An 11,028-nucleotide genomic window follows, 5' to 3' on the forward strand; every position below is an offset into this window, starting at 1 on the left:
AGTCCTAGATCTATCGTAATCCACCGCCTTTCTTGGGTACGATGAAGTAAGGGCTGTAGAGACCCTTCTTCATCTCAGTTGGAGGAACAGGCTCTATCGCATCTTTGAGCAAAAAGGGTCGCGATTTCCGCATGTTCGCCGTGTACTGCGGAAAAGCAGACGCACGCGAAGGGGGGCGGGGGCCTGGCAAACTGAATTACATAACCAACTAGTCCGCGTCCAGGGGACTGTAGAGGTCTGGTGGCAGAGTGCCGTGAGAATGGCATTTGCGGGCCAGGTGACCCAGAGACAAAAGAAATCGCTCTTTTATTGAGAATGTGGGCACTGCAGCCCCGGAGGGGTGCAGCAAATGAAATCAATTAATTGAAAGATTTTCCTCCTGGCCCTCCACCAGGGGACGGAGTGGACTGCTTACCAGCTCTGGAGCGAACATCTCGGTTTCTGGGCCGACCTATAAATATTTTTAACCAATTAATTGACTTAAAAGAAATTTACTTAAAATCAGTATCTGTAATCTGATTAAAAGAATTTAAAATGTAATATGCACTTTAAATGAATAGAGTAATGAATTACTATATAATCAAATTACACCCAACACTGCATACCAAGCACCACAGTAGTGCCAAACCTTTTTTCTTTTTAAACAAACATGATGTAAACATCCAAGAATAAATGACAGTAACCTGAAATTTCCATGGCAATCTCTGAATGTAAAATTATTATTGTAGGCTTACCGTAGTGAGTCAAGGTAAAGCATTAAGGTGGTTTTGAACATGGATTTGTCATGTACTGGCTCAATAATAGTATTATGTTCATTTAATGAGGAATTATGGTTACCATAAAACCTCTGTATGATACCTTTTAAGATATACTAGCAAGGAGCATTAGGCCCCCCATTTGTTGCTTACATAAATTTCAAATCTATAGTAAATATATAGTATGCAGTTTGAGTCTTAGATAATCTCCAGATAATATTTGAGCAACTTTTTCACTTACGATTGAGGTATTTGTGTTTGGCCCCATATAAGATAGAAGATGCGGTTGTGCACCACTCAATATAAATAAATAAGTGGTTGTAGAACTGTGGCAGAGAAGAGCAAAATGAGGTCTGCTGTGCCGTAAAGTTTTTGGTAGAGAGAAATAGACTTGTATCCAAATCTAATTTCCCATAACCTCTTAAATAATTGAATATTGTTTCTTTGGACAGTAACTCGTTTGATTTGCTTCAAGAAGGGCAATATAAAATACTGATAACAAACATTCATAAAAAATAACATTCTCTATTTCTGTCTTCTCTCTCTCTCTCTCTCTCTCTCTCTCTCTCTCTGTCTCTCTCACATGCGTGAGCGAGTGTGTTGTGAGTGCGAGTGGTTTATACCCGTTGTGGCAAAACAATTGCTTTTTACATTTACATTTATGCATTTGGCAGACGCTTTTATCCAAAGCGACTTACAGTGCAATTATTACAGGGACAATCGCCCCGGAACAACCTGGAGTTAAGTGCCTTTCTCAAGGGCACAATGGTGGTGGCCATGGGGTTCGAACCAGTGACCTTCTGATTAACAGCCCTGTGCTTTAGCCACTACCGCCACCACCACTCGCGTGGTGGCGTCCTTTCTCTTTCAATTCTTTTTATTTATTTTTATATCTGTGGTGTATTGAGTGGTGACACAGGGTTTCCTTGAGGGGTTCTCTTACGAGAGGTTCTCTCGTATTGCGTAAGCTAGCTTACGCTACGGGAAAGATTCATCTTTTCTGAGATATTGAAGCCAAAAAATTATCCTTAATTTTTGTATCCATTGTCAACGTAGTGCGGCAGCTGCAGACCTTGAGCCGGCTAGCTAGCGAGCTCATAGGTTGCTCTGCGGCAACTGCTGCAGCCTATAGACGAGCTTGGGCGAACTCGCATCCAATGAGAGGCGTCCGCGCGTTCCCTGCATCAAAGCCCGCCAAAATGGGCGTGACTAGAGTGCATATAAGCGTAGTTCGTAGGCTGGAACCCTGATTTCATGGGTTTTCATGGCGGATGCGATTTCTGCGAGGAGCTACTCAAAACTACTTTTCGAAGCGCTCAAAGCAGGAGCCGCCGCGCCGCCTTATATTCCGCCGCGCAGAAAGAAGCGCCGCTCCCAAAGGCTGCCAGAAACTGTGGTTGAAGTGACTGCCTCGCCGGAGCCTCTCCCTCGAGCATCGTTTTCACCCTCCCCGCCCCCCCGGGACGCGCATTTGCCGCCGAGCGGCCGCACTGCTGCCATCTCGGATGACGAGGCGGAGGATAAGGGCTGCTGTTCCATCATGGCTTCGGACAGCGAGGAGTGGTCAGGCTCCCAAGCCTCCTCCTCGGCCCAGGATTCCAGCAGGACCCGCGCCGGAGTCGAAGGGGAGTTAACACGCCTCCTCACACAGGCCGTCGACCGCCTCGGGCTCGAGTGGTCACCGCCCCCTGAGCAGGCACCCAACAGACTCGACGGCTGCTTTCTTCAAAGCCATCGCCGCTCTACACCCGCGGCCTGGGCCGCTCCCTTCCTGCCGGAACTACACACGGAGCTTGCAAAGTCGTGGAACGCTCCTTTTTCGGCCAGGTCCCGTTCCCACGTCTCCACCTCTCTCGCGTCGTTGGACGGCGCCACCGAGAGAGGCTACTCCTCCATCCCCGGTCGAGGACTCGGTAGCAGCACACCTTTGCCCGCCCTCCGCGAGATGGCGGTCTAAGCCTGTGCTCCCGTCTAAGGCCTGCAGAGCGACTTCCGCCTATGTTGGCCGCGCCTATTCCGCCGCCGGCCAAGCTGCATCTGCTCTGCACTCCATGGCCGTTTTACAGATCCTACAAGCGGACCTTCTTCGGGAGTGGGATGAGAAAGGCAGGCACCCAGAGGCTGTTACTGATCTAAGAAGCGCGACAGACCTCGCCCTTCGCGCTACCAAAGCTGCTGCTCAAGCTCTAGGGAAGTGCATGGCCTCGCTGACTGTGACCGAGAGACACCTGTGGCTAATGCTAGCCGACATGGGAGAAGCAGAGCGCTCCACGTTCCTCAACGCACCGCTCTCTCCGACCGGTCTCTTTGGCTCCGCGGTGAGTGACATTGTTGACCGCTTCTCAGAAGTCCAGAAAGCCACTCAAGCCATGAACCTCTTCCTGCCGCGTCGCGCTAGCTCCTCTGCAGGCCGCTCACGTGATCAGCCTCCTGCACGAGCCTCTTCACAGGGCCCAGCTCAACAAACTTAGACTTCTCAGCGTCGACAGGGCGGCCGCCATCGATCGCGCTCAGACAGCCGCCGCAGACCGCCGCCCCCCACCGGGGGCCTCGATTTAAGGTAACGCTGAAACCAGAGCAACCGAAGTCTTCCTAACTTTGTTGAACAAATGGCGGCTCAGTCCCGCCGCGGCCGGACCACCGTCAAAGCTTTGCCCCCTGTCAGTCCCCTTCTCTCAGGCTACTACAGTGGTGAATTTAGCAGCCAACAAGCCAGTGACACTGCCCGCTTGCCTGCACTCAAACGCCGTTTTTACGGCGACCCAAATAAATCTTGTAAAGAGCAAACATGTCTTATGTGTAGAACATGTGCCCACAACCCAGTGTTCACCCCTACACACAAGCATAACACATTCCGTGCCCCTATCAGAGCACGCTCGCATAAAGCGGTTACGAACCGCTTGAGCGTCAGAGTCAATGAAGGCGCCCACGAATGCGTCGTGCGCCCATTCTCTGGCAGCTCTGTCACACGACCAGCCCTATGTGTAGAAAATGTGCCCACAATCCAGTGTTCACCTCTACACACAAGCACTACATGTCTCGTGTCCCCACCAGAGCACGCTCACATAAAGCGGTTACTGAACCGCTCGAGTGTTAGAGTCAATAAATGCGCCCACGAATACGTCGTGCGCCCATTCTCTGCCCGCTCTGTTACACGGCCAGCAAACATTCCTCTGTGTGTAAGTCCCGTGTCCATGACTATGCTTACGCATCAAGTAACAGATGTGACTCTTTCCCCATTCATTCCAATCGGAAGTCACTCACAAAACAGCCTGTTCATGCTGTCTGCGAGCAATCATGCATAAACACACTAAGCGCGCTCACACATTTTGTTCAGCGCTCTGTGTGCGGCAATCAGAGCGAATTGGCCATTCACCCTCTAGCGTTACGCTTCAAAGCGTGGGAAGCTATTCCAGGGATATCCAAGTGGGTGTTAAGCACAATACAACAGGGCTATTTGCTACAGTTCGATCACCGCCCTCCTCGCTTCAGAGCTGGCTCAAAACCACTGTGAACACGGAAGCAGCGTGCATGCTTCGTTCAGAAATAACAAGCCTTCTGTGCAAAAGGGCCATAGAGAAAGTGCCACCCTCTCTGAGCGAGTCGGGGCTTTACAGCCGTTATTTTCTTGTTCCCAAGAAAGACGGCGGCCTCAGACCCATATTAGATCTCAGGGTTTTGAACAAGGTGCTTGCAAAAGACCATTCAAAATGCTTACAATCAGGAAACTCCTCGCGCATGTACGCCAGAGGGACTGGTTTATTTCTCTCGATCTGAAAGATGCATACTTTCAGATTCAGGTAAATCCCGTCACAGGCCATTCTTGAGATTAGCCTCGACGGCCAGGTTTATCAATACACCGTCCTCCCGTTCGGCCTGTCCTTAGCACCCGTACTTTCACGAAGTGCATGGATGCGGCGCTCGCACCCCTGCGGAGTCAGGGTTTGCGAATTTTGAACTATTTGGACGACTGGCTGATTATGGCACAGTCACATATGGAGCTTCTGTCTCACAGAGCAGTTCTCCTCAGCCATCTGAACAGTTTGGGTCTTGCAGTCAATTGGACCAAGAGCTCACTACAGCCCAGTCAGACAATTTCCTTCCTTGGAATAGAACTAGACTCCGTGGCAATGACGGCTCAGCTTATCTACACAGTCGCGCGCCGTGTTCAGCGACTAGCCGCATCTTTTCAGATGAACAGCCTCACGCCTCTGAAGAAATTCCAGAGAGTGCTAGGTTACATGGCCTCAGCCACAGCAGTACTTCAGCTGGGTTTACTGCACATGCGCCCGCTTCAGCATTGGCTAAACACCCGGCGTCTCGCCGGGCTTGGGCCACAGGCCGCCAGCCCGTCAAGGTGACTCAGACCTGTATATCAGCTCTGCAGCCCTGGACAGTGGCCGAATGGTATCAGCGGGGAGTGACAATGGGAGCTGTATCTCGCCGAAAAGTCATCTCGACAGGCCAGCGTCCAACACGGGTTGGGGCGCGGTCTCGCGAGGGCTCTCCGGTTTTCGGCCTATGGTCAGTTCAGGAAAAGCTCCTTCACATAAATTGTCTGGAAATGATAGCGGTCGAGTACGCGCTATGCGCTTTCTCCGGTCATTCAGGGTCACCACGTCCTGGTCCGTTCGGACAACAGATCTGTGGTATCCTACCTAAACCGTCAGGGCGGTGTCAGATCCAGGAACCTCTTCCATCTGACGAAACGCATACTGAGTTGGTCCCAGTGCCACCTGCGCTCGCTGAGGGCGACGCGCGTGCCAGGCCACCTGAACGACGGCCCGGACAGACTGTCCAGAGACAATATTCCCCAGGGGAATGGTCCCTGCACGCTCAAACAGTCCAGACGTTATGGCACCTATTCGGCAGAGCAGAGATAGACCTCTTTGCGTCCAAAGAGAACTCTCACTGCCCAATATTTTTCTCGAGCGAGGACGCGCTGGCCCAGGACTGGCCCAGACGCCCGCTTACGCCTTCCCTCCCGTCTCGCTATTGCCACAGGTAATGCAGAGGATCAGGGAAGCAGCGTCACTCAGTGCTCCTCATAGCCCGCGTTGGGAGAATCAGACATGGTTCCCGGAGCTTACGCAGCTGTCACTGACAGCGCCGTGGCCCATCCCAGTGAGAGCAAATCTCCTCTCTCAAGCTCGCGGCACAATCTGGCATCCCCACCCAGAGCGCTGGGCTGCATGCGTGGGTGATCAACGACTACCCGTCGCTCTGCCAGAAGGAGTAATAAACACCATCATACACGCTAGACCCCCTTCCACGAGAAGACTCTATGCGTCAAAATGGTCTGTGTTCTCAAAATGGTGCACCGACAGAGACCTGGACCCGCGGACATGTGGGGTGTCGTCAGCTGCTCGTATTTCTACAAGAGCTGCTGGATAAGGGCAGATCCCCATCCACGCTCAAAGTGTATGTGGCGGCTGTTGCGGCGTTCGCTGAACCCCTGCACGGCCAGTCATGGGGTAAAACGAGCTGGTCATCCGCTTCCTCAGGGGAGCTAGAAGGATGAACCCCGCGCCCCCATCGGTTCCTATCTGGGATCTTTCTATAGTTCTTGAAACTATGAAAGCCCCCCCTTTCGAACCACTTCAATCCGTGGATTTGAAATACCTTTCACTCAAAACCGTTTTTCTGACTGCCCTGTCATCAGTCAAACGTGTGGGAGACCTTCACGCACTGTCTGTCAGCGCTGCATGTCTTGAGTTTGGACCAAGTGACTCCAAGGTCATTTTAAAGCCTAGACACGGCTATGTTCCCAAGGTGATCGGTACTCCTTTCAGAGCACAGGTCATTTCCCTATCGGCGCTGCCAGCACCCGATAGCGAACGCGACGCCAATCTTCTTTGCCCGGTCAGAGCACTGAGATTGTATACTGCGCGCTCCGCCACTTTCAGACGCTCTGAGCAGCTTTTCGTTTCGTTCGGAGGGTGCACCAAAGGTCTCGCCGCCTCGAAACAGACACTATCTAGATGAATAGTGGACGCTATTGCTGCTGCATATGCGTCAAAAGACCTGCCATGCTGTTGGGCATTAGGGCTCACTCCACTAGAGGCATGGCATCCTCGTGGGCATGGTCCAGCGGGATTTCCATTCACGACATATGTGTGGCAGCGGGATGGACTTCCCCCTCCACCTTTGTCAGATTTTATAATATGGATGTGCCCGCTCTGCAGGCAAAACTACTAGCGGTTTAATACGCTACAGCTCCCCTGGTGAGCTGCACTGATGGGACACATTCCACACAGACCGGCACCGCCGCTCTGTCGTTCCCTTCCCACTATGTGCTTATGTATTACACAATCAATGACCCACATTCTTGCCGGCCAAATATTATTTCCCCACTCATAAGGGCTCCCCCGGGTCCCCCCTTAATTCCCTGGGGCTCATACAGTGGATGCTTGGCGTGCACGGCGTTGAAAATGTGTTCCCGTAGCGTAAGCTAGCTTACGCAATACGAGAGAACCTCTCGTAAGCGAACGTATCGGTTACCTAACGTAACCTCGGTTCTCTCTAGATGAGGGAACGAGTATTGCGTAGCCGGCCGTGCTCGCGCCACGAGCGACTTTTCGCTTCAGTCAATGAAAACCAGGGTTCCAGCCTACGAACTACGCTTATATGCACTCTAGTCACGCCCATTTTGGCGGGCTTTGATGCAGTGAGCGCGCGGACGCCTCTCATTGGATGCGAGTTCGCCCAAGCTCGTCTATAGGCTGCAGCAGTTGCAACCTATGAGCTCGCTAGCTAGCCCACTCAAGGTGTGCAGCTGCCGCACTGCGTTGACAATGGATACAAAAATTAAGGATAATTTTTTGGCTTCAATATCTCAGAAAAGATTAATCTTTCCCGTAGCGTAAGCTAGCTTATGCAATACTCGTTCCCTCATCTAGAGAGAACCGAGGTTACCTTAGGTAACCGATACGTTTTCAGGCATTGGCAACCAGTGTATCACTGGGAAGCATGGCAGCCCAAAACACAAACACTAGTTTGGTTTCTCTCACACGGCGTAACAGAGTGAAAGTGGCATCTGCTGTGAATGTGGAAGAGTGCATTTTGGCCATTGGGGATGTTGTTGGACATGAATGTATTTTAGCGGCATCAAAAATGAACAACGCTATTGTTTTGTTTTTAAGTTCGGTTGAAAAAGCAAACGAAGTAGTGGAGAAAGGAGTAGTAATTAGTGGTTTGTTTACCTCAGTGCTTCCCCTTTCTATCCCCACTAAGAAAGTCACATTGTCTAATGTTCCGCTGTTTATGTTAACGGAAGCAGTTCTGCTTATGGTAAGACAAAATGCTAACAAAAGAACTGTCACGCTTTGGAAAGATAGTCAGTCCTTTGGAAAAAAAACGCTTTCGGTAGTAAATCGGACTTGATTAAGCATGTAGTATCTTTCAGGATATTTACTTACATGATCCTGAAAGATAACAGAAATGAACTGAATCTGAATTTCAAATTCAAAGTTGATGACTTTAATTATACTATCTTTGTAAGTACTGACGTGATGAAGTGCTTTGGCTGTGGCAAAACTGGACATTTAGTTTGTGCTTGTCCAGATAATAATGGTACAAGCATGAAACAAGATATCTCAGGTGAAAACGTTGTGCAAATCAGGGATGGAGGAACAGATAATTTTCCTGAACCAACCCAAACTAAACCCAGACCATCCACTAGTGGCTCAAATGATGTAATACCTCATTCACTGACTGAGGAGGCTATTCAGGCCATAGTTGTAAATAATGGGGAGACTGTTTTACTTAGTCCTTTAATTGTCAGAGATGAGTCCAATTTTAACAAAATCGATGAGAGTATGGATTTTTCACATGTCAGTGTAATGTCTTACACAAAGTCTCCTTCAGAGAGTGTCAACTTGAGTGATAATTTAATGATGGATAAAGATCAGGCCATTTTCAAAGCACCCTTGAAGAGGAAAAAGAATGACAAGGTTTCAGAATCTAAACAAGCTAGAAAAACAGAAAATTAGAAGGAGTCTGATGTGGATGATATTGGCAATGAAAGTGATTTATCTGATTCTGGTGCTTCCAGTTGTTCCCAGAATGAATGGACATGTCAAGATTATTATACTGAGGAAATCAAGAAGTTTTTAAAACTGACAAAAAATCTAAGGGTAGTTCAGGTTGTTGATTATTTTCCTGACATTAAACATTTTGTGGAAAATACTAGAACTTTCATGAGAGAGGGATGTTTCACAAACAGTGAGGTATATCATTTGAAAAAAATGTGTGACCAAGAACTCCAACAATAACTGATTAATTAAAATTTGCAGTAAACTGGCTTAATTTTTTGGCCCTTATTGGCTGCTTTTTTCTTTACGGTTGAATTTTTTACATTCACATGATATATGCATGGTAAGATACCAACGCTCATACCACTGTTTGGTCCAAGATGGCGGCGCGGTAGCATGCATTGGCCAATCCGGATCCAAAATGGTACTATTTTTGTTAAATAATCCGACTTTTGAGGCACATGGACATCGGAGCAATCGGTATTCATGTTTACTATCGCCAGACACTGCTCAAATATAGGATTCATGCAACAACCAAGCTGCATGATGACCTACAGGAGGCACTACGCAAGTCCTCGGCATTGCCTGATGCCAGTGGAGAGGACGTTGTAAGTGGTGTGCGAGGAAGCGGAAGCGTGGCAAGAGGGTGGGGGTCCATGCTAGGCTAAAAACAAACCCTAGCCAGCCAGCTCTCCCGTCTATCCTGCTCTCAAATTTTTGCACCCTGGACAATAAACTGGACTACATCCGACTCCAGCAGGCTATGCAATGTGAGGTTAGAGACTGCTGCGTCTTTGTTTTCATGGAGACATGGCTCAGCGACAGAGTTCCGGACGCCGCCATTCAGCTTGACGGGCTCGCCTCGTTTCGTGCCGACAGAAATGCAGCTCTGTGTGGTAAGACTCGCTGTGGTGGCTTGTGTGTTTACATCAACAAGGAATGGTGCAAGAACACTATGCTAGTCTCTAGCTACTGCTCATCACTGGTGGAGCTTGTGACTGTTAGATGCAGACCTTTTTATTTACCATGGGAATTAACCACTGTTATCATAACTGGAGTTTACATTCCCCCCAGCGCTAACGCTAAGGAAGCGCTCTGTTTTCTGTATGGGGCTATGAGCGAACTGCAGAACGCTCACCCTGATGGACTGTTTATTGTCGCCGGAGATGTCAACCATGCGAATCTCAAGACAGTGCTCCCTAAATTCCATCAGTATGTGGACTTTGCAACGAGAGGGGCGAACGCGCTTGATCTTGTTTACACAAACATCCCAGGCGCGTACCGGGCAGAGCCCCGCCCCACCTCGGCTACTCAGACCACATCTCTGTTATGCTAATTCCAGCATACAGACCGCTTGTCAGATGCACAAAACCGCTTCAGAAGCAGGTGAACACACAGCATCAGTGACCAGCTACATCAGCAAGTGCATTGATGATGTCACTATCTCCAAGACCATCACCACACACTCCAAACAGAAGCCGTGGATGACTGCGGAGGTGCGCGCGCTGCTGAGGACCCGAGACTCCGCCTTCAGAGTAGGCGACAAGGCAGCCCTAAGAACAGCAAGGGCCAAACTGTCCCGGGCCATCAGAGAGGCAAAATGCACACACGCCCAGAGAATCCAGTCACTTCCAGGACAGCAGTGACACGCAGCGCATGTGGCAGGTCATCCAGGCCATCACCAACTACAGGACATCAGTTGCCTGTGACAAAGATGCCTCCCTTCCAGATGCACTGAACGACTTCTACGCTCAGTTTTAAGTGCAGAACGACGTGGTGGCGAGGAAGACCACCCGTCCACCCAACGACCAGGTGCTCTGTCTTACCACGGCTGATGAGAGTCAACCCACGGAAGGCTGCTGGACCAGAAAACATTCCTGGCAGAGTGCTCAGAGGATGTGCAGACCAGCTGGCAGATGTTCTTACCGACATCTTCAACATCTGTCTGAGCAGCGCCGTCGTTCCAACGTGCTTCAAGGCCACCACCATCGTCCCTATGCCAAAGAAGTCTTCAGTGTCCTGCCTCAATGACTACCATCCTGTCGCATCATGAAGTGCTTCGAGGGGCTCGTCATGAGGCACATTAAGACCCAGCTGCCCCCCTCACTAGACCCACTGCAGTTTGTGTATCATCCAAACTGTTCAACAGACGACACCATCGCCACCACCCTCCATCTGGCCCTCACCCACCTAGATAAAAAGGACTCATATGTTCGAATGCTGTTCATAGACTTCAGCTC

Source organism: Xyrauchen texanus, chromosome 23 (genome assembly GCF_025860055.1).
Source record: "Xyrauchen texanus isolate HMW12.3.18 chromosome 23, RBS_HiC_50CHRs, whole genome shotgun sequence".
Classification (NCBI taxonomy): domain Eukaryota; kingdom Metazoa; phylum Chordata; class Actinopteri; order Cypriniformes; family Catostomidae; genus Xyrauchen; species Xyrauchen texanus.